Source organism: Stigmatopora argus, chromosome 6, assembly GCF_051989625.1.
Source record: "Stigmatopora argus isolate UIUO_Sarg chromosome 6, RoL_Sarg_1.0, whole genome shotgun sequence".
Classification (NCBI taxonomy): Eukaryota; Metazoa; Chordata; class Actinopteri; order Syngnathiformes; family Syngnathidae; genus Stigmatopora; species Stigmatopora argus.
In genome coordinates this window covers 3,617,297-3,642,787 of record NC_135392.1, presented here as the reverse complement: position 1 = coordinate 3,642,787, position 25,491 = coordinate 3,617,297, and the positions used below count along the sequence as shown (strand labels likewise).

Sequence of the window (25,491 nt, the reverse complement as noted above, 5' to 3'; positions counted from 1 at the left end):
CGCCAATGTGTTCAAGAACACAACGTAGTGAAAAGATTTATGCTTTTTTATATTGGTAGTCATAACAAAAGAATTGTTTTGTTTTGTTGAGTTGTGTTTGAGGTTCTCATTATTATTATTATAGCTGTCAGGTAGAGGTGTGGTATTGATCCAAATAATCTTGGGTAATTCTGTCATTAACATCTTCCATCCAAGTCAAGATTTTATTTTTTTGGGTTACTTAAAAGTAACAATATTTAGCAAAACAATAGTTATTAGCCCATGTTTTAGACAAATGCAGATACAGCAGACCAACATTAAGGACAACGTAACCAAGATGTGAAAAAATCAGTCAATTGTGACAACTAATATTGGCGAAAATATGACAAATCAAATAAAATACTACTAATGAGAATATAAAAAATATCACTTGCATGAAAACTAAATCAAAGTGCAAAACAGATGGCAGATTTGAAAACAACCCCCAACATAATAAAATGAGTAAAAATAAACTAAAACTCATCCCCCAAAAAGTTGGCCAGTAAAAAAAACGACTTTTCCATCAATATTTTTCTTTCATACGAGAATTTGCTGTTTTTTTTTAACCAATTGTTTGGTATTTATCAGAAGATTCACAACACAGTCACTGTCACAAACCCAGGTAAATTATTTCCCTTGTTCCCAAGATTAAACTATCCCTAAACCCCATGTAAACGATTTCCCATGAAAGGGTTTTTTTTGCACCTCATCAAAACAGACACGAGCAACAGATTGTAATGCGCTGTACATTAATTCCTCATTAACTCAGGGGACAAGGATGGAGGGATGAGGCGGACTGTACCATCTGCACGGCACGGGGGGGCACAAGGGAATTAAAAAAGCCCCCAAAAATACAAAATAACATTTTTTTTTTAAATGCAACCAACCAGCAAATCTTTTTTTAAGCGTTTCGCTCCTACCTCCTCTCTCGTAGAGTCCACGTGTCCAAAGTCCCGCAGAGAAAGTCCAAAAGCTGCACTTGTGGCGTCTTCTTCGTGGCTCTTATCCGCATGTGTCACGCGTGTGTTTGCATTCCCTCCAATGCGAGGACACAGATGGCACCCAGATGGAGCGACAGGCACACACATGCGTTCAAAAGCTGTGCCTTTTTCTCGCTCGGTTCTCCGTTATACCGCTCGGTCTTCTCTTCACGTCCGTCCAGTCGTGCTCTCTCTCGGCTTCTGAGCTTGCGAACAGTCGGCGTCGCTCAGAGCCTCCCCAAGCCCCTCCCACAAACCCCCACCTGACGTCACTGGCCCCGCCCTCCTCACAGCATGGCTCCTCGCCAAGCAAGCATCCAGTAGGGCCTTCATTCATGGAGATAGAGCCTGTAATTAACATAACTAATTGCTTTGGCACCTAAAGGCTAAACATGAGGCCGTGCCAAGGGTAGCAAAAGTGTGCGCATCTGCATGTGTGTGAATGAAGGATTTTAGCCCCCCCCAAACCCCTCTTTTCGTCTCATTGATAGCCTTTTGTCTCAGTTCCTTAACGCAGCCAACCTATTGTGTCGGTCGGAGGGCGGCGGGGACACTTGAGGAGCCCGGCTCGGCTCTGTCTCCTCGCGAGTTAAACTTAAATCGCCGGTTGATTTATGCACCCCGGCAGACAATGCAGGTGAAGATAAATGGCGGCCGTTGAGGAACTGCCTGACCCCCATTCATTAGTTTTACAGAAGAACAGTGATCTGTTTTGATGACACGGGTGACATGTGGAGGGTCATGTGACCCCGAAAAAGTAAACTAAAACCACAAAAAAGTAAACAGCTTGATTAAATTATCGTAATTTAATAAGTTTTTTAAAAAAAAATGACTATAAGCCACTAACCTCCCGCTCGCCCTGTCCAGTGTGGCTAATTAATGAATTTTTACAAGCTAATGAGCATCATGGCTTTTGTTGTGAATATCCAACAACACAATGTGGACACCTGCTGCTTTTAGTCCATATGAACATACGCATTGTGCGGCTTTTAGTTGGGTACGCCTTTAAGTCCAATGATGATGGTGTTCCAGCTATTTAAAAGAAAACCCAAACAAAGCGACACATTTAAAGGGAAGGTCAAAACCATTATTATGAAGATGCGAGTGAAAATAATCTTGCTTAATAATTAAATTAATGAATTTCATTTTCCTGATGTGGAGAAAAATGGGCAAATAAATGTCAGTATTTTCAAAAGCGCCTGCTCAACATTTTGTATGTTGTACATTATTTTTATGCATTTTTCAATAGATTCTAGTTGAAACTAAATTGAAAAAAATGCTTTATCAACACTATCAAAATTTAAATGCAACCAACTTGGAGCAATAAAAGGGCTTTAAAAAAACCTGGCCTAAACCCAATTACAAATCTGTGGAAAAACTACAATGTCACCGTCACCTGCAAATACTGCACGTCAACTTTTTTTAAAAATGCATTTTTGCGAATAATCATCCGTGATAACCTGGCCTCGCCTCCTCTTCTCTATTCAGAGTGCATCTGGTCGGCCAGCAGGCTCAGAGGCAGCGCCAGGTGGTGGCGAGCAGGAGGGAGGGGGAGGGAGGGCCGGCGACGGAGGCGAGGGGGGTAGCAGTCATGCACGAATGAGGAAGGCCATCCATCTGACGCTACAAGAACCAAAACTACTACGACAGTGGTGGCAAAGTCAAGTTTGACTTTGGAGCAAGGGTGTCCGACTCGGGTTGGTTCACGGGCCGCATTAACGTCAACTCGATTTCATGTGGGCCGGACCATTTTAGATATAATATTTAGATTTTTTTTAAATAAATGGATTAAAAGAACTGGATTAAAAGCCCTATATATTCCATTTTTTATAGATCTAAAACAATGTTTATTTTAGCTTTTTAAAAAATATATTTTCAGATTTTACAAAATGATTTTTGAACTAAAAACACAAAAAAATTGATTAAAAAATTACAATTATTTATTTAAAAGGAGGGAAATCAGGAAATTTAATATACATCTATACTCTTCATTTTAATTTGATCCTAAAACAGAAAGTCGGCACTCATGATTTACTTTCCGGGCCACACAAAATGATGCGGCGGGCCAGATTTGGCCCCTGGGCCGCCACTTTGACACATATGCTTTAGAGCACAGTGAACGTGAACTCCCGTCTCTGAACCTCTCGGCCAATCATCTTAAAGCCTGGCTATTAGACGAACAAAATTGCGATCACAACGCTATCAACAACTGTACTACGTGTGTAAGTGGGTCTAGTACGTGTCATCATTTATCTTCAACCTACACAAAAGGGACTAAAGATGGAAATTAGCCCTCGGCTACAATCTTACATATATACACATTCATTAACATGAATGTCATTGCATAGTACATGTTTTGTTATTGTTAAATATCCCAGTGATTCCCCTCTAAACCAACCCATGACAAAGCCTCTTCATCTAGAACACATGTGTCAAAGTGGCGGCCCGGGGGCCAAATCTGGCCCGCCGGATCATTTTGTGTGGCCCGGGAAAGTAAATCCTGAGTGCCGACTTTCTGTGTTAGGATCAAATTAAAATGAAGAGTATGGATGTATATTAAATTTCCTGATTTTCCCCTTTTTAAATCAATAATTGTAATTTTTTAATCCATTTGTTCTGTTTTTAGTTCAAAAATCATTTTGTAAAATCTAAAAATATGTTTAAAAAAAGCTAAAATAAACATTGTTTTAGATCTATAAAAAAACGGAATATTCAGGGCTTTTAATCCAGTTCTTTTAATCCATTTATTAAAAAAAAAAAATCTAAATATTATATCTAAAATGGTCCGGCCCATGTGAAATCAAGTTGACGTTAAAACGGCCCGCGAACCAACCCGAGTCTGACACCCTTGATCTAAAAGGATGTCTTATTTCCAAAGCTAACCAAGAATGCTATTGATTTCTGCCATAAATGCTGAATATGTAACTATAACATGTCGCCTCTCCAGCTGTCTCAATTTGGAACAGTTCCAGCTTACTTTCCACTTTAACCAAGACTCCCATTGAGCCCCTCAAAATAAAAAAAATAATAAAAAAAGCAAACACAATCACGCATGTTGCGTTCAGGCAATCTTGCACTGGCGTCGCAGCTGTTTGCTATTGTGTACATGTGTGTGCGGCCAGATGAAGATAGAACAAGAGATTGTTGGGCATCTGTTTCAGTTCACACGCTCCCTCTCCAATTTTCCCCTTTTAGAAAATGTAAACATCCTTTTTTTTTCTCTCCCCCTTTTAAGAAGGGACCGAAGAAAAAGAGGCAGGAGGGGATTGGAGGAAATGATCACATACAGTGGGTATTAAAAGTCAACTCTAGCCTGTTGCGATAATACGTTGGGGGTGAAAATGAGAGAACTCATTCAATATGGAGATATTGAGATATACGCCAAACAATTTGGGCCTTTTTGTGTCTTCCAAATTTTACGTCAGTGGCAGAAAATGGTATCGGCGGCTTATTATTTTAAGTTTATACATTCATAGACATCATATTAGGGTCATGTAAGCCACAATATTAACGTATGGTGCGGCCTATACGATCCAAAATGTGATATTATTGTTTTTATTATTAATTGTTGTTTTGTATCAATTTTTTTAGGGAATAAATACAAATACACTCTAGTTACATTCTAAAATTGATAAATAATTTATAAAAATAACAATTTGTTTATAATTTAAATCTCATTATACTTGTATAATGAGAATAAAATCATTCAATTCAATAATAATAACAATTTGTTTAAATTTGCGTTTTTATTTTTAATAAAAATTTAATTCATCAACATTTTAAATATCATTTTTATCCAAAATTTAATGTCCACCTACAGTGATATTATTGTTTTTAATATATTAATTGTTTTTTTGTATCTATTTTTTTTGGAATAAATACAATTATAAATGAATTAAGTACAATAAAAAAAAACAAATACACTAGTTATGCACCTCAATACCATTCTAAAATTGATAAATAATTTATGATAATAACAATTTGTATAAAATTCCCTTTTTTATTTTTACACAAATTTAATTCATCAACATTTTAAATATCACTTTTATCCAAAATGTGATGTCCACCTACAGTGATATTATTGTTTTTATTATTTTAATGGTTGTTTTGTTTCTATTTTTTTTTAGGAATAAATACAATTATAAATGAATTAAGTCCAATACAAACACAAATACACTAGTTATGCACCTCAATACCATTCTAAAATTGATAAATAACAAAAAATAATATATATATGTATATATATGTGTATATATTATATATATATATATATGTATGTATATATATGTATGTATGTATATATTATATATATATATATATATATATATGTATGTATATATATATATGTATGTATATATGTATATATACATATATATATATATATACACATATATATATATTATATATATAATATATATACACATATACATACATATATACATATATACACATATATATATATATATATATATATATATATATATATATATATATATATATATACATATATACATATATATATATATATATACATACATATATATATACACACACACACATTTACATATACATATATGCATATACGTATATATGAAAAGAGGGAAAAATACGAGTTGGGTTTTTTGGCAGAACTTTAAAAACCAAAAAACTGAGGGCGACAATAAAAAAAAAAAGTGCTGAAGATTAAAAATGCTTAATTGGAGACAGTAAACATATTAGCAGGCAGTTCTTGCTAAATGAGAAGCTGATGTCTCTTCGGAACACTCGGTGACTCAGCACCAGCTTTGCTTGTAAATGCAACCAAAACAACTTCAATTTGGGCTCAAACCGAGCAACACAAGTTGATTGACAACATCTTAAGCCATTTTCAAATGCTGCGAGGACCCCACATGACGAGAAAACCGTACTTTTCACAACCTACACAAGGGACTACAAATGCAAATTCATTAACATAAATATAAATATGTTTATTAATATATGCTGTTCCTTATGAAATAAATCAAAATCAAACTTTTTGGGGCTCCGTGAACCCAACTGAACTGGACACCCATGCCTTAAATTATGATTGTAGCCTGTAAAAATTAAATAAAACTCTCACAGATCCAGGTCAAATTTGCCAAAACATTTTGAGTCGATAAAAGCCTCGATTGAAGGCCTGCAGTTAGAATTTTTTTTCTCCCAGACCCATTTTTTCCTGTTTCTTTTTCCTCTATGAGAAATGGGATTTAAGTGGTGGAATAACAGCCAAATGGCTTTAAAATGATGACAGAAATGTTTATGGGCTCAAGAAAAGCTGCTATGGTGCCACTCGAAATCTTTATTCCAGCCACGGTTTCCTGGAGTTTTACTTAACGCTTCCCACACGTCGGGAATCGTTTTTCCTTTTGGAAGTTTAACATTTTCATGTGTAAGTATTAAAAATATTAAAAAAGCCAAAAGGAAAAAATATTCATGATCAATGTAGATATTTCTCCCCAAAATAAATGCATTTAATAATATAACATACCAAAATGCATTGAGCCAACTGAATACAAAATATAAATTGAGTGCAGTAAAACATAAAAAAGGATTTCATATCATGTATAAGACACATATTAATATATAATATACAGAAATGAAATAAAATACCTTAAAAAGCTAAATTATGAATGTAATTATCTATTATTTTCTTCAATTCCAGAGCAGTCTATTAAAACCAGCTAATAATAATTCAACAATAAACAGAATATGTCTGCATCAAAAGATAAAAAAAATAAATTATCAATGAAATTACATGATAAAAAAATTCCTAAAATTAATAAATAAATGTACTGCATATACCAGACTATAAGCTGCCTTGTTTTAAAGTTTGGTTGGCTAAACTATTTTTCATAAAATTAATAAATACATGTACTGCATATATCGGACTATCAGCTGCCTTTTTTTAAGTTTGGCTGGCTAAATTTTTTTTCATAAAATTAATAAATAAATGTACTGCATATACCGGATATAAGCTGCCTTTTTAAAAGTTTGGCTGGTAATTTTTTTTCTTCATAAAATAAATAAATAAATGTTCTGCATATACCGGTCTATAAGCTGCTTTTTTAAAGTTTGGCTGGCTAATCAATTTTTCATAAAATTAATAAATAAATATACTGCATATACCGGACTATAAGCTGCCTTTTTTTAAAGTTTGGCTGACTAAACAATTTTTCATAAAATTAATAAATAAATGTACTGCATATACCAGACTATAAGCTGCCTTTTTTAAATTTGGCTGGCTAAAGAATTTTTCACAAAATTAATAAATAAATGTACTGCATATACCGGACTATAAACTGCCTTTTTTAAGGTTTGGCTGGCTAAACAATTTTTCATCAATTTAATAAATAAATGTACTGCATATACCAGACTATAAGCTGCCTTTTTTTAGAGTTTGACTGGCTAAACAATTTTTCATAAAATAAATAAATAAATGTACTGCATATAACGGACTATAAGATGCCTTTTTTTAAAGTTTGGCTGGCTAAACAATTTTTCATGCTTCCGTCACTTTCACATTCACACAAAAAATAACTAAGTTTGCAAAATGTCAACAATTCCTAGTTTAAGCAAAATAAAAAATAGGAAATCTACTCAAGAATGACACTGTCGTTTTTTTGTCAGTAAATATGCTATGACATCACATCCCGCTAGTTTCCCGGACTTTCCGAGTGCCCCGATAAAAGCCATTTGTTGTACATTTCAGATCAAAACATCTTCATTTTCTCTAAGCACCTTACCGGCAAAGCTTCCCTCCCACTATCCCAATGTTGCCTAATCTGATCCAGCCCCAGATTTCCCTGTCTGATCTTGCACATATTTGTCCATTACACCCTCTACATCGTGTTTATCTTTTCAAAAACCATCACTTCCAAGGCCCGTTATAGCCTCCAGTTCCATTTACAGTCCGAGAAAACTAAATGGAAATCAAATAAGAGCCATTTTTTCGCTCATCATTAAGGGATAAAGAGCATGATAGGTGGCGTAAATACAAAACAGATTTGATTGTTGGTCTCTCAAACCCGTGCGGGAAAGGAATGTTCTTCCCCGAAATAAAGGCGCTCGTTTAAAATCTATTCTTCCTCCTGCGTTTTGGGTTAAAGAGCAGTTGAGAAGCCACAAAGTGCTTCTGGGAAGCCATGAATTCATTCGCAAACTTTTCTCAACCCTGCACGCCAAAACCATGTGATTTTTTTTTTAATCTCCCCTGGCTTTAAAGTGTCCATACAAAAGTCTACACACCCCGGATGGAATCCCATGTTAAAATAATAGTAAGATTTGTTGTAAGTGCTGTTGACAATGTAAAAAAACCCAAAATGTCAATAATCAAAGCTAACTTCTACGAAACTATAAGCCACTTTATATGCACTATCACTTCATCATAAACGATAACAAAAATTAAAAAAAATGATCCAAATGTATCTATTCGGAGCAACGGATGCATTATTTATGAATTCTTCATTAAGACTGCACACAAAAACAAATACAGTAATCCCTCGATTATCGCGGTTAATGTAGACCGCACATGGCCGCGATAAATGAAAAACCGCAAAGTAGTGTCACCACTATTTAAAAAAATAAAATAAAATTTGTGGAGTCCTAGTAGCAAGCAGAGGACAGGGGAGTGGCTTCAGCGTGGATTTTCACATTTTTATGAATTTACAAAAAAAAAAATCCTCCAGAAAAAAATCTGTGATGTAGTGAAACCGCGATATTCGAGGGATTACTGTACTGTATTTTCTCGCATATTAGCCGCCTCCGCCTATAAGCCGAACCCTTAAAATTGCCTTAAAATGGTTGAATTTGACAATTTCTCTCGTATAAGCCGCCCCATGATTCACAATTTTCACCTCCGTATTCATGGTTTTAATAGGGAGTACAAATGTGTTACTTTGAAGGGAAAATCTTAAGAAAAATCATTGCACGTGGTATTTCTGAGATACTGGAAAAATCAATTGCTGGATTAAACACTCCTAAAGGGTGTTGGCTACATGTAGACAAATTCAAAAAGGAAGTCATGTGAGCAGTACAACCAGGAAGTGTGTCCGTAGCGGTCTAGTTTGTAAGACCTACCGTATGCATGTATATCTATGTGCATGTATGTATATATGTGCTTATATTTATATATATATATATATATATATATATATATATATATATATATATATATATATATTTCAGCAACACGCTTATTTATTTATATATTTATTCATGTATTTGTTTATTAACTTACTTATTACCTATCTATTTATGTCTAAAATGTCTTTTGCTGTGTCTGTATTCTCACCCTCTTGCTACTGTGACAACGAAATTTCCAGAATACGGTATGAATAAAGTTATCCAATCCAATCCAATCCATCCTAGGTAAAATGAGCGAGCAATAGCAGGCACACCTACGTTAGTTTTTTTCACGTTTTATGCAAGATAGTTTATTTTTTCTTGAATTTAATTCATAAACATCCAAATAAATGTGCCTTGCATTATGGCGTTAGGTCCTTATCACCTTGCAGTTTCGTTTCGTGCATGTCAAGCCTAATTTGTGTGCATATAAGCCGTACCCTTGATTCAGTCATCATTTTTTTTAGCGAAAAATACGGCGTATATGCAAGAAAATACGGTAACTCACTTTAGCATCGTATTCAAAGCTATTTAAAGTTATGGACTCGCTGCAGCTTCTCAATAAACAACTAATCAATAAATATGAAAGATGTCTCCGTTTGTTTTTAACATTATTGATGACGGATTGAAAATATGCGCTAAAAAACATTATCATTGCACATCACCAAATATCATTCCAGACAGCAAAAGAAATCAGACACAATTCATTTGCGGTACAAACGTGGCTTAAAGACAAACTTAACTTGACTGACTCCCAGATGCAAAAGCTCAACCCATGACGCCAACGTAAAATGTCGGCGGGCGCAGTTCCGTAAAACCGCACCACATAAGAAAAAACACATCATGACACAAACCCCTTCCAAGTGCGAATACTTCACTCAGATGTTTGTATTACATATAAACCACAATGGCCGCAGCCCATTTAACGTCCCATTAGCGCTGGAGGCGCATGGTGCCATTTTGCGCCGTAGAATGCAACAATGGCAATAAAAAGTCATTTGGCATACTTCTGCGGTAGATTAGGAGTTCCAGATCCCAGGACTGCAGTCCCCGTTTTTTTTCGATGGAAAGGCCAATTAGCTCGCCGAGTATTTAAATCCCGCCGCGGCGTTTAAAGACGTGTCAAAAACGTGAGGTTTGCTTAGACTGCAGACTAATTCTGTCATTATACGTGCTGCCAATTGTGTGACGTTGTCCCGGGAAACGGACTCTAATTGACTGGTCGCCGTTGCCGTGGAACGCATTAGCGCTGCAGTCGGAGGTCACCCGCGTTTCGTGTAATTCCACGTGTTCGGGGCTCACGTTTCGACATCGTGTGTTGGACTGTTTTTACTCTTTCTTAAATGGCTGAAAATGACGGAGCTCTCATTTATTTTTTGGGGGACTTGATATTAGGTTGGCGGCATTTCTCGGCGAGTTGTTGAAAAGGGATTGGACGGCCGTTGTCGTCAATGGCACGGAAGATGAGCAGTCGCATAAATTAACTGGATGGCTATTGTTGTCAATGGTAGGCAATGAGTTATTTGAGGTTACTACCTTGTTGGTTTTAGGCTATGTTGTTGTCCTTCCGACTTTCTGTTGATTTTGGGTCACTTCCAACATTATTTCCTGTTTGTCTTAAGGTATTTCTGGGTCACTTGCGACATCATTTCCTGTTTGTATTACGGTATTTCTGGGTCACTTCCAACATCATTTCCTGTTTGTTTTACCGTATTTCTGGGCCACTTCCGACATCATTTCCTGTTTTTTTTCGGCATTTCTGGGTCACTTCCAACATCATTTCCTGTTTGTTTTACCGTATTTCTGGGCCACTTCCGACATCATTTCCTGTTTTTTTTTAGGCATTTCTGGGTCACTTCCAACATCATTTCCTGTTTGTGTTACGGTATTTTAGCTTTTTTATATATATTTTTAGATTTTACAAGATGATTTTTGAACTAAAAACACAGAAAAAATGGATTAAAAAATGACAATTATTGATTTAAAAGGGGGAAAATCAGGAAATTTAATATATATCTATACTCTTCATTTGACTTTGATCTTAAAACGGCACTAAAAAGTCGGCACTCATGATTTACTTTCCCGGGCCAAACAAAATGATGCGGGGGGCCAGATTTGGCCCCTGGGCCGCCACTTTGACACATGTCCTAGATTAATAAAATTCTCCACTGCAACAATCTTTCACAATAAAGTGTTTTCTGTCCCTTAAAACTTTACGGGGTGCTCACAACTTCAAATTGTACCAAAAAAATCCATCAATTAACTGCTTGAAAATGAAGTTTAAACTGAACTTTTTCCTCCAATTAAGTTGATCAATTCCTCCATAGTTTCCAAAACACAACCATGACGTATTTTCCGGCTCATAAATTACAGCACCCTCTCTCCACACCCCCCCATTTTGGTGTTTGATTGAAATTAGCTGTATACTACGTCAGCCCAGCCGCAAGCTAATGAGGACAAACGCTCAATAAAACGGATAGATGTCTAAACGGGCAGTTTGATGACAGCCCGCGTTTCGGCCAAAATTCCCCCGAGGCTCGTTGGCCGCCCACCCCCGAGGCATTAAAAACAAATGAGGGGCTGATCATGGGGGGTTCCCAGCCGACTGGTACTCGGCCCCCCCTTTGACATCCTACTTGCCCTATCACGCCTCTCCCCGTCTGTCTCTCTTCACCCCACCCCGGCCCCAAATCTATTGTACCCTCCTTTTCAGCTGGTCTCATATCACCCATAACAAATGGGAGACCCCCCCCCCCCGCCCCCCCTGCCCCCCTTTTCTCTCTCTCTCTCTCGAACGCACTCCCTCACTTTTTCCTCCTCCGACTCGGTGCCGATGAAAGGCAGGCATTGAGTCGGCGGTGGCATTCCAAAACCTCAGGCCTCGGCTCCAGCGTGTCTGGCTATTCAACACTGCTGGGAGCCATTAGTTTAAGTAAGGCCTGACCCACCTACTCACCCGCGGAAAAGCCTCATATCTCCTGTTACACTCAGAGAAGGGAGGCGGGCGGGCGGGGGCCACTTCGACGTGCCCACGCGTGAAAGACAGAGATGGGTTAATACGAGAGGTGCTGGTATTTTCATACCTGGCAACCTTGGCCCATGGCTCCCCTTATTAATGATTGCAATTGCCCTTATTAAGTGATAAAAAAATATAAACATTTACTCACATAGGGTGCACTTAAAAGTCTAAAATTTTCTCCAAAGTGGACGGGGTGCCCAATCAGACCGTGGACGTCCCAGCGAAAAATGGGAATTGCATATCTGGCAACCTCGACCAATTGCTCCCCTTATTAACGATTGCAATTCCCCTTAAGCAATTAAAAAAATAAAAACATACAAATGCAACATGTATACAAATGCAACATGTATACAAATGCAATATGTATACACGTACATCTATGTGTATGTATGTATATTTATATTTATATATATGTATGTATATGTATGTATGTATGCATGCATGCATATATATGTATGTATGCATGCATATATATGTATGTATGCATGCATATATATGTATGTATGCATATATATATATATATATATATATATATATATATATATATATATATATATATTTATATATATATATTTCAGCAACACACTTATTTATCTATTTATATATTTATTCATGTATTTATTTATTTATTTATTAAATTAGTTATTACCTATCTATTTATGTCTAAAATGCCCTTTCTGTATCTGTATTCTCACCCTCTTGCTACTGTGACAATGAAATTTCCCGAATAGGGGATGAATAAAGATATCCAATCCAACACGGCACATATTTGCTCACATTGGGCGCACTTAAAAGTCTAAAATGTTCTCCAAAGTGGACGGGGTGCCCAATAAGTATGCAATAAATTCAAGATTTTGTAGATGGCGCTGACAGCTTGACTGTCTGGGTACATTGCTTGCTGACGTGCTATATTTATATAGTGAAAAGGCGTATGTGTGAATGGAGAATGCGCGTGAGCATATCATGCTTAAATCATGTTTATTAGCAATATTAGCCGTCAACGATGATGTTTTCGTCTGCTAGCAGTGACCAAGACAAGCCAGATTAGAGTCAAAATGGCAAAAAAGAAAACAGTTTCACAAAAAAAATGTACTTAAAAAGTAAAATATGGGAAAAACGTCTAAGTTGACAGTTATGTATTTTTGTGCACGGGCCAAAAGTGTGAGTAAAAAAAAATGACTGCACGTTTGCTTTCGTCTTTTATAAGCTGCGGGGTGACGCTTTCCTTAGGACGAATTTTCCGGGAAAGTTTCCAAAAGCGCGAGTGCACGCAGACGACAAAGTCCAAAATTGGGAGCCGCCAATCGTCACTTGGGGATACGCGAAATATTTAGCGGTAAATTATTATGTCGTGTGTTTAAGAAAAGTTTTTATAGGGACCGAGGCGGCAATAAAGCAGAAAGTGGGTTTTTAAGTGATTTTTTTTTCATATTTTTATGCTATATAGGCAGGCATGGTCATATTTAGATTGAGGTGGATGAATACGGGAGATTAATTCTACCGTAATGTGAGCAATTTTATTAAACTAACAATTTGAGACATTTTACCATGTTTTTGATTGAATTGACGTTATCAAAAAATACATTTACAAACTTTATTATGGTACCTGTTGGCTTCACAGTAGTAGTCCTGGCACTGCGTCTTCATCACATCAAAATATTTGGATGGCTGCCGACCACTCGCAGTTGAAATAGATTGGACATCTATCACGATCTATGGGAGAAAATGAGATGTTTGATTTTATTTATGCACCATCTGCTTGCAATCTTAGTAGCAATTTGGAATCATTCGTTTAAACAAATCACAGTTGTATATTATTAAAATTGACGAAAATGACACTCGAAAGAAATTATGGGAGTAGATTTTTTCCCCCAGATACAATATAGGTCATTAGGTTAGTTTAGAACTTTATTACATCCCGTATTCGGGAAATTTCTTGGTTACAGTAGGAAGACAGACACAGACACACAAGACATTGTAGACCTAGGTAAAAAAAAAAAAAATTTTTTTTCAATTATATCACCCAAAGTTATATTTGACTGCTTTTAGTATAATACTTCTTTTTTGCTGCTACATTTTACGCCGCTATAAAAAGTGTTGTTAAATTAGGAAAAAAAATAAGCAGCACGGAAGCATTCTACTAGGTGTTCTACGTTTTTTTTTTGTATGTTTATGTTTATTTTTATTTTTTTTACCTTTAAGCTAACTTTTATTTTTTTTCCAATTATATTACCCAATGTTATATTTGACTGCCTTTAGTATAGTAGTACTTCTTTTTGCTGCTACATTTTACGCCGCTGTAAAAAGTGTTGTGAAATTAGGAAAAAGAAGAAGCAGCAGGGAAGCATTCTACTAAGTGTTCTACGTTTTTGGTATTTTTTATTTTTTTACCTTTACGCTAACTTTTAAAAATATTTATATATTTTTTTCAATTATATCACCTAATGTTATATTTGACTGCTTGGAGTATAATTCTTCATTTTGCTGCTAAATTTTACGCCACTGTAAAAAAGTGTAAAAATAAACAGCAGGGAAGCATTCTACTAAGTGTTCTACGTTTTTTAAATTTTTTATTTTTTTAACCTTTAAGCTAACTTTTATCATGTGAAATGATTAATGCTACATACAGTGTTGTTACCCTTCAAGCAAAGCATAAAAGCAACACATAATATCACACTTAAACGCATATATTCTTTATCTTCTGCAAAAATCAGCTAACATTACTGCTTCACTATGACACCCCAAAATATTTCTATAGTATATTTGTCTAGAACTGTCTCACCCAGAAGGAGGATCACAAAAGTGAAACCCCAATAAATCCCACCATGACTGTATATATTTTTTTCAAGCATTTGCTATTTTCTCATTAAAAAATACACATAGGAAATTGCTTTCTTTGTGTGTGTATGTGCGGCTAGAACGGATCAATGGTACTAAACCGGACGTGTGTATTTAACTTGAAATGTTCCAAAAATAAAGAAATATGTTATGATGGCTACTGGCTCCTTGTTAAAAAAAAAAAAAAAAAAAAATCTCCCCTTTAAAAACACGTAAATCGGCAAAGTTCAAGACCTTTTCTCGAAACGATATACAGTCGTGTGCTCTTCCTGAAAACCGCATGCGCTGTTGTGGCCGTCCATCGGAGACCCTCGGTACTTTTAAAGCCGCCAGCGTAGCGGTTTTGGCTAATTGGGGTGGAAAGGATAGCGAGGACACGCTGCGTGCCGCTGGCGTCGCGGCCGCGTTGGCACGTAAACATGGACGCTTCTCTAAACAAGTCCATGTTTGGGGAGGGAGAGTGCTTGGCCCGGGCCCACACACACACACACACACACACTTATAACACACACCACACACACACACATGACACACACCGAGTAAATTTCGTTCACCTCACTTGGTGCTGGAAGTGTGCCTGCTTTGTGAAAATGTAACTGTCATTTTATTGAAGTTTGTTTACGTTGGCCGTAAATCACGTTTTTTTTTAGGTCACCATTCACTTTGCATTGGCTTTAATAACTAACATTTACAGTGAAACCAGCAGTTCATGATTGAAAAATGTCTTGAAATCCAACATTTCTTAATTTGTCTTTATGAAACTTGTAGCTAACGCGAACGCGGACCAAATGACTTCTGGCGAAGGAAGCGCGGTAAAAACTAGACTGGTCGCCAGCCAATTCCAGACTGTCAGAAATGACAACTCCAATCCAAGCATCAATTTTCCTCATCTCATTTTATAGAATAAAAACAAGCTTCCATCTGTTTGGTGAATCTTCAGGGTAATTCATTTCATCTTAAAGGAGCGGAAAAACCCAAGCCAAAAAATATCATTTCTTCCCAAGTATCGGTAATAAAATGTACATAACGCTCTGAACCACTACGCATTCTTTCTGTCATTGGCCGAGTTAGGCGTTGACAGCGGCGCGTTATCCTATGCAGTGGTACCTCGACATACGAGCAATTTGAGATACGAGTAAAATTTTGGGCAAATATTTATCTTGAGATACGAGACAAATTTTGATATACGAGCAGACAGCGGACGCGAGAGGCTGCTCATAAGAACATCATGGCCACTGTCTCTCTCCCCGCAACTCCCTCCTCGTGTAATGTCTCTGGTCGCAACTCCTTCTTTGTAATGTCTCTGGGAGCACTGGGCAGAGCGTTGCATTTTTTCAGTGTTTTTTCCTGTTAGTCAGTGCGAATGGCGGAGCGATTGCAAATACGAAATGAGTATATACTACTTCTCGTTGGAAAGTGGCCGTGCGTTATCCTATTGTGAGGACATTTGTGTGCATCATTTTCAGAATATTTTGGAGGCAATACAAACTCAAACAACCCTCGATATTGACTGAAAGTCAGTGTGGAGGCGGGGCAAAAAGAGCAAACCCGGGAGAAGAAAGGTATCAAAATGTCAAACTAGATTAGAATTAAGTTTAGTGTTAGGTTCGATTAAACTTATTTTTGAGTGTGTCTGCATCGTAATCCAAGTTCATTTCAATTTGTTTATGTTATGTTACGAGCGCGTTGCCATGCAAAAAGTCCCCCACTTCGAAATCTGTATAATTTTAGTACTATTAAACACATGTTAGTAATATTAAACCACTAGTTATGTGTTACTTTCTTAATAGATGGCGAATTAGAACAAATAAAACATTTTTTCCAATCCAATATCCTGTTTTGGGGTGTTTTTTCAGAGGGTTCGGAACAAATTCATTTGTTTGTGTAAGGTTAGATTCAACTTATTTTTGAGTGTCTGCATCATAATCCAAGTTCATTTAAATTTGTTTATGTTACATTACGAGCGTGTTGCCGTGCAAAAAGTCTCCCCCCTTCTCTCTCTCTCTCTCCCCTTCGAAATCCGTATAATTTTAGTACAGACACTCCTCAACTTACGAACGCAATTGGTTCCGAGCGATTGTTCATAAGTTGAATTTGTTTGTAAGTTGATTTAGTGCTATATTTTGTATTATAATTTATGTTTAAGGCCTATATAAGTATATTGAAGGTTTATACAAGTGCATTTGTATGTTTAAGGCTTGTATAAGTAACACGCATTGGTTTGTACTGAAAATTTTTTTTTTAATAAAATGGAGAGAATATGTACAGTACTGTAGAGAGAGAGATAGATTTATGTATTAGAAACTGGCCAAAAGAAGCGACCTAATGACGATTGCACAGTTTTCTTCTTTTTTTCATCATAAATGATGCAGTAGCACTGTATGGCATCATTCAATTGATTTGCAAACTTTGTGCAACGTTCAATATTTGGGTCCTGCTGCTCGATCTTTCTGTTTATAAATGGTACTGAATGTGCAACGCTCACCACTTTCTGACGCGCATCAAGCTTCGTTATTATTGCCACTCGTTTCAAATGAAATGGCTTGCCTCTTCCTTGCAACTCCCTCAATAGAAGCCTTTAGCTTTTTACCAACCATATTCAATATTGGATGCATGAGATATTTAATGATACAAATGAAAAAGGTTCTTTGCACACTGGAGATACATTCACGCACTTCTTCTTCGTTGCAATGCGGAAGGTAGATGCTGGGTGAGCTGAGCTCTCACAGCGCCAGGCGTCGGTATTAGCGGCGGAAAGAAGTACTACTCCGAAAAAGACGCGAAATACAAAATTGGACTTGCGAACATTTTTGGACTTAAACGCAATTTGCAGACATGTTCGTATGTACCGTTGTTCGTAAGTTGAATGTTCGTAAGTAGGGGAGCGTCTGTACTATTAAACACATTTTAGTAATATTAAACCACTAGTTATGTGTTACTTTGTTAATAGATGGTGAATTAGAACAAATAAAAATGTTTTTTTCCAATCCAATATCCTGTTTTTGGTGTTTTTTTAGTTCATTTCAATGGGAAACATTCGTTTGAGTCACGAGAAAATCGACATACGAGCTCAGTCCCGGAATGAATTAAGCTCGTATCTCGAAGTACCACAGTACTTCCTGCTACCATTCCGCGTAAACCTTTCCGTCTTGCGCGTCTGTGTTTTTTGGGGCGTCCCCGAGGCCGCGGTAGCAGCTGTGTTGTTCGCTTCCCTGGCGGCCGTCGCACCTGTGATGTGCAGGTGGCTCATCTGGCAGCCAATGCGGGAACACCTGGCTCGGCGGCGGCGGCGGATACAGCCTTCGGGCTTCGCTCCGCCACTCTGTTTGTGTGCGCTCGTGCGAGTTTGAGAGGGTGGGGGGTTACTTACTGAGGGCTTCGTTAAACCAGAGCCAAGATAAGTGGAAACGCACGGGGGCGAGTGTCGGCATTTCCCAAGGTTGAGCCGCGGGGATGTTTGGACTTGTCGCGGAGGCAATACAATCCTTTATGTATGCAAGAGGAGTATTTACAGTTCGACTCGCACTGTTTTCACTCACCCGGAGAAGCCGTAGTAATGCCAGATATGGGTGGCTTTTGGTTGGAACGCATTCATGTGCTCATAAAATGGAGGGAATTTTACGCCTGTCATAGTCTAGCCTTCAGACATAGTACTGGGATTTCGATGTAGTTGATGTTGTGTCAATTGTGACAGGAAAGCCAATGTGTTGTTGTTAGTTAAGATGGATTTCAACACTAAGGTTGTTGGCACAACAACGGTAACGGGGCTGAAAACGCAACAAAAACGTTTTGCACGGCAACGCGCTCGTAACATAAGATAGACAAATTTAATTGAACTTGGATTATGATGCAGACACTCAAGAATAAGTTTAATCTAACCTTACACTAAACTTAATTCTAATTTTGTTTGACATTTTGATACCTTTCTTCTCCCGGGTTGGCTCTTTTTGCCCCGCCTCCACCCTGACTTTCAGATGCAACCTATGGAGGGTTATTTGCTTTTGTCTTGCCTTCAAAATATTCAGTAAATGATGCACACAAATGTCCTCACAATAGGATAACGCATGACCACTTGCCAATGAGAAGTAGTATATACTCCTCTCGTATTAGCGAGCAAGCTCCGCCATTCGCACTGACTAACGGGGAAAAAACACTGAAAAAAATGCAAGGCTCCGCCCAGTGCTCGCAGAGACATTTACACGAAGGAGTTGCGACGGGAAAGACGGTGGCCATGATGTTCTTATGAGCAGCTTCTCGCGTCCGATGTCTGCTCGTATATCAAAATTTGGTCTCGTATCTCAAGATAAATATTTGCTCAAAATTTTACTCGTATCTCAAATTGCTCGTATGTCGGGCCACTTGTATGTCGAGGTACCACTGTTTTACAGTGAGTCGCTTTGAGGAGAAAACAACAATTTCCTCAACTTACGTTTTTGTGTGCGCCCGGATTTCCTCGCACAAAACGGTGGTCAGAAAGTGGAATTCATATAACACCTACTTGCAGCTTTAGCGTTTTAGCTCACCATCATCACGAAATGTGACAGACCAAGCAGAAATCAGTTTTTACATTGATCACACAGTAACTTTGGTGTAACGAATTATCTCCCACAACACTAAAACTGATCAACGATCCACTTCGGAAGTTAAGGTAATTGATGTCATTTTTAAAAACACACCAACGCGCGTAAATGTCTCCAGCGGCATGCTGGGACGGCCTCCCCGCTAGGCTGTTGTTGCGACCCCCACGGTGAAATCTGGCTCCCGAACTCATCGAGGACCTCCGAGGACGGACAAGAAGCAGAGACACAACCTGACAAGACTCATAAACAACGGCGACCAGAACGCATTCCACCCACGGGAGGAAGATAGCGAGCTCAACACCGCTTTAAGCCACGCAGAAACATTCGCTTTTGTCAAAATTCTGAATGATTCTGTGTCATTGACAGCCATAGAGGTCTAATCCGTTTGAATTTGGACACAAAGCAGCTCATAACTTGCAAAAAAATGACATGGGCAATAAATGAGCATTAGTATAAATCCAGTTTTTTGACTCGAAAGATCTCAGCAGGGGTGAAAGAGAAGGACTGGGACGTCAGGTGAACTTGACAAACGCCGTAAATCACCTCTTGCGGGGTGGGCCGGCCGACAAGATAGTGGCTCCTTCGCGGTTTATGTTCTCGATGAGCGTACGTGTCATCTCTGTCATTATCTTGTCAAGGTTTCTATTTTTTTTTTTAAGATGAAGATGCTCGTCAGTGTCAGTCTTTCATGACCAGGGGTGATAAATGGCAATTTTTGACAGAGCCAAGCCGTAAAATACTGTCTTGAAAGCAAGGTGGTTGGGTTGAGATCCTTAAAAGTGAATAATTCCGTCAACTGATCACGACGCACCCTTCAATCAGACCGTGGACGTCCCAGCGAAAAACGGGAATTGCATACCTGGCAACCTCGGGCAATTGCTTCCCTTATTAATGATTGCAATTCCCCGTTTTTAAGCGATACAAAAACGTACAAATGCAACGCGGCACATATTTACTCCCCTACGGCGCACATAAAAGTCAAAGTAGACAGGGTGTCCAATTAGAATGCACTAAATTCAAGGTTGTGTAGATGTCACTTTTTTTAAAATAAATTTTTAGATTTTACAAAATGATTTTTGAACTAAAAACACAGAAAAAAATGATTAAAAAATGACAATTATTGATTTAAAAGGGGGAAAATCAGGAAATTTAATATACATCTATACTCTTCATTTTAATTTGATCCTAAAACAGAAAGTCGGCACTCATGATTTACTTTCCCGGGCCAAACAAAATGTGTTACACTGAAAAAAATGATTAAAAAATTACAATTACTGATTTAAAAGGGGGAAAATCAGGAAATTTAATATACATCTATACTCTTCATTTTAATTTGATCCTAAAACAGAAAGTCTGATTTACTTTCCCGGGCCACACAAAATGACGCGGCGGGCCAGATTTGGCCCCCAGGCCGCCACTTTGACACATGTAACATACACAATGAAACATTCAAAAGTGTGGGAAATTTGAGATAGTCCTATTTAATGGCCTAAAATAGCACCAACATTAATCAAACAACAGCCAATGAGATGCCAGCGATAGACTAGACGAGGAGCTTTGACAGCAATCAATTACGAACGCCTATCGCCATCCAATGATTTAACAATACCACTTTCTTTAACTTCCAAATGATGGATGCCCACGTAAATAAAATGGCAACGGTCACGTGTCAAAGCGATGTTTATGCCATTTGCTACATAATGACAACGTGAACAGTACACGGAGCAGAACCGGGGTGGGTTCGGTTTGAGGGTCTCGCAATCAAGCGCTAAAGAAGGAGGAGGCCGGCTTATGTTCGGCGAGGTTATGTTTTGTCAGGGCACCCCTAAATAGCCTCGCTCCCCATCCAGTAAGCAAAGCTGGTATTTGCGAAGATTGTTGTTGGCGGGCGATAGCTCGGCGCGGGAGCACATCTGGATCCCATCCTCGCTCGTAGCGCCGGGCGGCAACGAGAAGCAGCTGTGCGAGTACTGGCTTCAATTAGACTCACATTCTCCTTGACAGCTAATCCCTTTCGACTCGTTTCTCTCACTGTTTTTTTTTAATACCCCCCCCCCAAAAAAAGACCCCCCCCACACTTGACTCACTGCCTCGCTCGATGTTGCCACACTGTCTGCAGTCATCGACGAAGAGGGGGGGGGGGGGGGGACGAAGCGCCAGATTGGAAACAGACGTCGGCGGCGAGTGGAAGGGTCTCACGAAAAACACGCAAGTCGACATTTCCTATCGGTCCGACAAAGGCCGACCGTGTTTTTTTTTTTTTTCGGGAACGACGGGGAGCGTTGCAAAAAGTGCAATGGGAGCGTTGCTTTTAAAGGCCAAAAATGTGCCTGAAAAAAATGCTCATTTCTGGTTTATTATGCTCGGTAATACTATAATCGAGTGTAAGTTTATGGGAGGTCAAGTCACTAGTATTGCATATATAAGCACACTTATATGGTCAATGGAGTGAGTCATAGGCAACAATAAGTCTACTAAATCAATAAAACTACTTGATAATGCTTTTCGGAATTTCTCCCCAAAACAGACATTGATAGCATTACTTTTAAATGTCCAAACGTGCCTGACAAAAATGCTAATTTCTGACTAATTATGCTTAAAAAATGAATGTTAATATTGCAAGTCTATGCATAGGTCAAGCCACTAGCATTGCATATATAAGCACACTTATATGGTCAGTGGAGTGAGTCATAGGCAACAATAAGTCTACGAAATCAAAAAAACTACTGACAATAACATGATAATGCTTTTTCGAATTTTTCCCCCAAACAGAAATTGACAGCATTGCTTTTAAAGGCCCAAACATGCATGAAAAAATGCTAATTTCTGATGAATTATGCCGCAAAATCGAGTATAAGTTTATGCGAGGTTCAAGTCACTAGTATTGCATATATAAGCACATGTAAATGGTCAATGGAGTGAGTCATAGGCAACAATAAGTCTACGAAATCAATAAAACTACTTGATAATGGTTTTTGGATTTTCTCCCAAAAACAGACATTGATAGCATTGCTTTTAAAGGCCCAAACATACCTGAAAAAAATGCAAATTTCTGATGAATTATGCCTAAAAAATGAATCTTAATATTGCAAGTCTATGCACAGGTCAAGTCACTAGTATTGCATATGTAAACACATTTTTACGGTCAATGGAGTGAGTCAGAGGCAACAATAAGTCTACAAAATCAAAAAAACTACTGACAATAGCTTGATAATGCTTTTCGGAAATTTTCCCCAAAACAGACATTGATAGCATTGCTTTTAAAGGCCCAAACATACCTGAAAAAAATGCTAATTTCTGACTAATTATGCCTAAAAAATGAATGTTAATATTACAAGTCTATGCACAGGTCAAGCCACTAGTATTGAATATGTAAACACATTTATATTTAATATTATATTATATAATTTCTACAAAAAAAAACAGAAAATGAAAAAAAAAAACATTTCATTTGTGATGAGCACATTAAATGTGACTCCGCCTCAAATTTCAAGTCATCCTACGCCAATCTCTCTCGACTTTACAATGACACGGCAAGTTCTGGCAAATTTCCCGACGAACCGCTTCATCATCTGAACAGAAGTCCAGCTCGATTCCTTTCTCGCGTCGTTGAATCGAGCTCGAAAACGACCTCGTAAATGCCCTCCGTTCTCACGAAAGCCACACTTTGCAAAACATCTTAAAAAGGCAATCCGGGCCGGGGCGAGCTCCCCTCGAACAAAACCGTTACCGGTGAGTCATTAATCAAACTGGGATCGGCGTCTTGACTCAGCTGAAGTGCAAAATCCAACCCAGATTGGTTGTGTGTTCGCAAATGCGAGCCAGATTTGAGTGGTCTGTCAGACCACGATGAGCAAATATGGAAGGTTCTACAGCACATGTGTCAAAGTGGCGGCCCGGGGGCCAAATCTGGCCCGCCGCATCATTTTGTGTGGCCCGGGAAAGTAAATCATGAGTGCCGACTTTCTGTTTTAGGATCAAATTAAAATGAAGAGTATAGATGTATATTAAATGTTCTGATTTTCCCACTTTTAAATCAATAATTGTAATTTTTTTAATCCATTTTTTTCTGTGTTTTTAGTTCAAAAATCATTTTGTAAAATCTAAAAATATATATAAAAAAGCTAAAAGAAACATTGTTTTAGATCTATAAAATGAAGAGTATAGATGTATATTAAATTTACTGATTTTCCCCCTTTTAAATCAATAATTGTATTTTTTTAATCCATTTTTTCTGTGTTTTTAGTTCAAAAATCATTTTGTAAAATCTAAAAATATATTTAAAAAAAGCTAAAATAAACATTGTTTTAGATCTATAAAAAACTGAATATTCAGGGCTTTTAATCCAGTTCTTTTAATCCATTTATTTAAAAAAATCGAAATATTATATCTAAAATGGTCCGGCCCACATGAAATCGAGTTGACGTTAACGCGGCCCACGAACCAACCCGAGTCTGACACCCCTGTTCTACAGTCCTCAGAACCTCGGGGGGCGCCGGAGTAAAACATTAACAGGTGCCGATCCCGGTAGAAAAGACCCACACAGTGACCGAAAACAAAAAAACAACAACCCTCGGATGACACAATCGGTGACAACTATTGTCCGCCTTTGGAAAAACCACAAATCTTGACAGAAACAACACCGCCTAGCACAAAAACAACCGGCAAGACTGCAGGTATCGTGTGTGTGTGTCTACGTCCAAAACATTCTCACCACATGGCAAAACACAAAAGGAGCGGAATCTGGCATCGGCTCTGACCGCCCAGCGAAAGCCAAAACCAATTAGAGCTCTAATGGAAACCCGCAGGGCCTCTTTTCGTTTATTTCCCCCCCTTTTTTTTTTCACGTCAGGCTATTGGAATCTGGCTCAGCCCAGAGAATTAAAGGCGAAGGGGAAAATAATGGGCGGGGCTTGTTTCTAAAATGATTCGCATGTTTCCAAAAGAGTTAATTGAATCAAGGGGATGAAGATGGAAATGATTGACGAGTATGCAATGTTTTTGCTCTCAAAATCATTATTATTTTTTCGTTCCCACTGGCCCATTTAGCTTAGCGTAGCGGGATATGATTGGCGGCGGGGGACCAGTCAACACAATAAGATTGACTTCCTGTGAGGCTAATACACGCACATTTTTTGGGGGGTCATATAAGCATTTATGGGAATTGGACACACAATTTTTCTTGTTAAATGACTAGTTTTTGCTAGGATTTAACATGTATTATATGTATTAAAAATGACATTATGTTATTACTCGTGTTCTAAAATTAAGAAATGTATTGCAAAAATGATGGGCGGCCCGGTGGATGAGTGGTTAGCGGGTTGGCCTCACAGTAGGGGATCTGGGTTCAAATCCAGGTGGGTTCACCTGTGTGGAGTTTGCATGTTCTCCCCAGGCCTGCGTGGGTTTTTTTCCGGGTACTCCGGTTTCCTCCCACATTCCAAAGAAATGCATGCTAGGCTAATTGGACACTTTAAATTGGCCCTCGTTACAAGTGATTGGTTGTTTGTCTCATTTTGCCCTGTGATTGGCTCGCCACCGATTCAGGGTGTCTCCTGCCTCTGGCCAGGGGGTTAACTGGGATAGGCTCCAGCACCCCCTGCGACCCTAGTGAGGGCAAAGCGGTTCAGAAAACGAGATGAGATGAGATTGCAAAATGATATATAAGATATACAAGATATAACTATTCATTCATTTTCCATTCCGCGTATCCTCACAAGGGGTGATGGAGCCTATCCCATACAAGTTTGACCAAAAGCTTGGCCAGGCAATTCTTCACACTCACACTCATACCCAAGAATATTAAAAAAAACTACTACTACTCGCCTACTACATGTAAATGACACATTTTCTATTAAATTAGTTGATTAATACTAATTCTCATTGGGGAGGTTGAAGCTATTTAAATCTTTACGAT

The 25,491-nt window shown here is 38.1% G+C and overlaps 1 protein-coding gene across 2 annotated transcripts in view; it reads right to left on the bottom strand.

Annotated features, from left to right (window-relative positions):
- The window catches only part of cbfa2t2 (CBFA2/RUNX1 partner transcriptional co-repressor 2), a 68,989-nt gene that overhangs the window by 32,040 nt on the left and 11,458 nt on the right, over positions 1 to 25,491 (bottom strand). Inside the window, exon 2 of one of the 2 annotated variants that reach the window (XM_077603485.1) lies at positions 13,763 to 13,869. The gene's annotated coding sequence lies outside the window, so the exon portion shown is untranslated. Of the gene's footprint in view, positions 1 to 938; positions 1,218 to 13,762; positions 13,870 to 25,491 lie in introns of those variants that run through there. The other variant, XM_077603484.1, reaches the window with a different exon arrangement.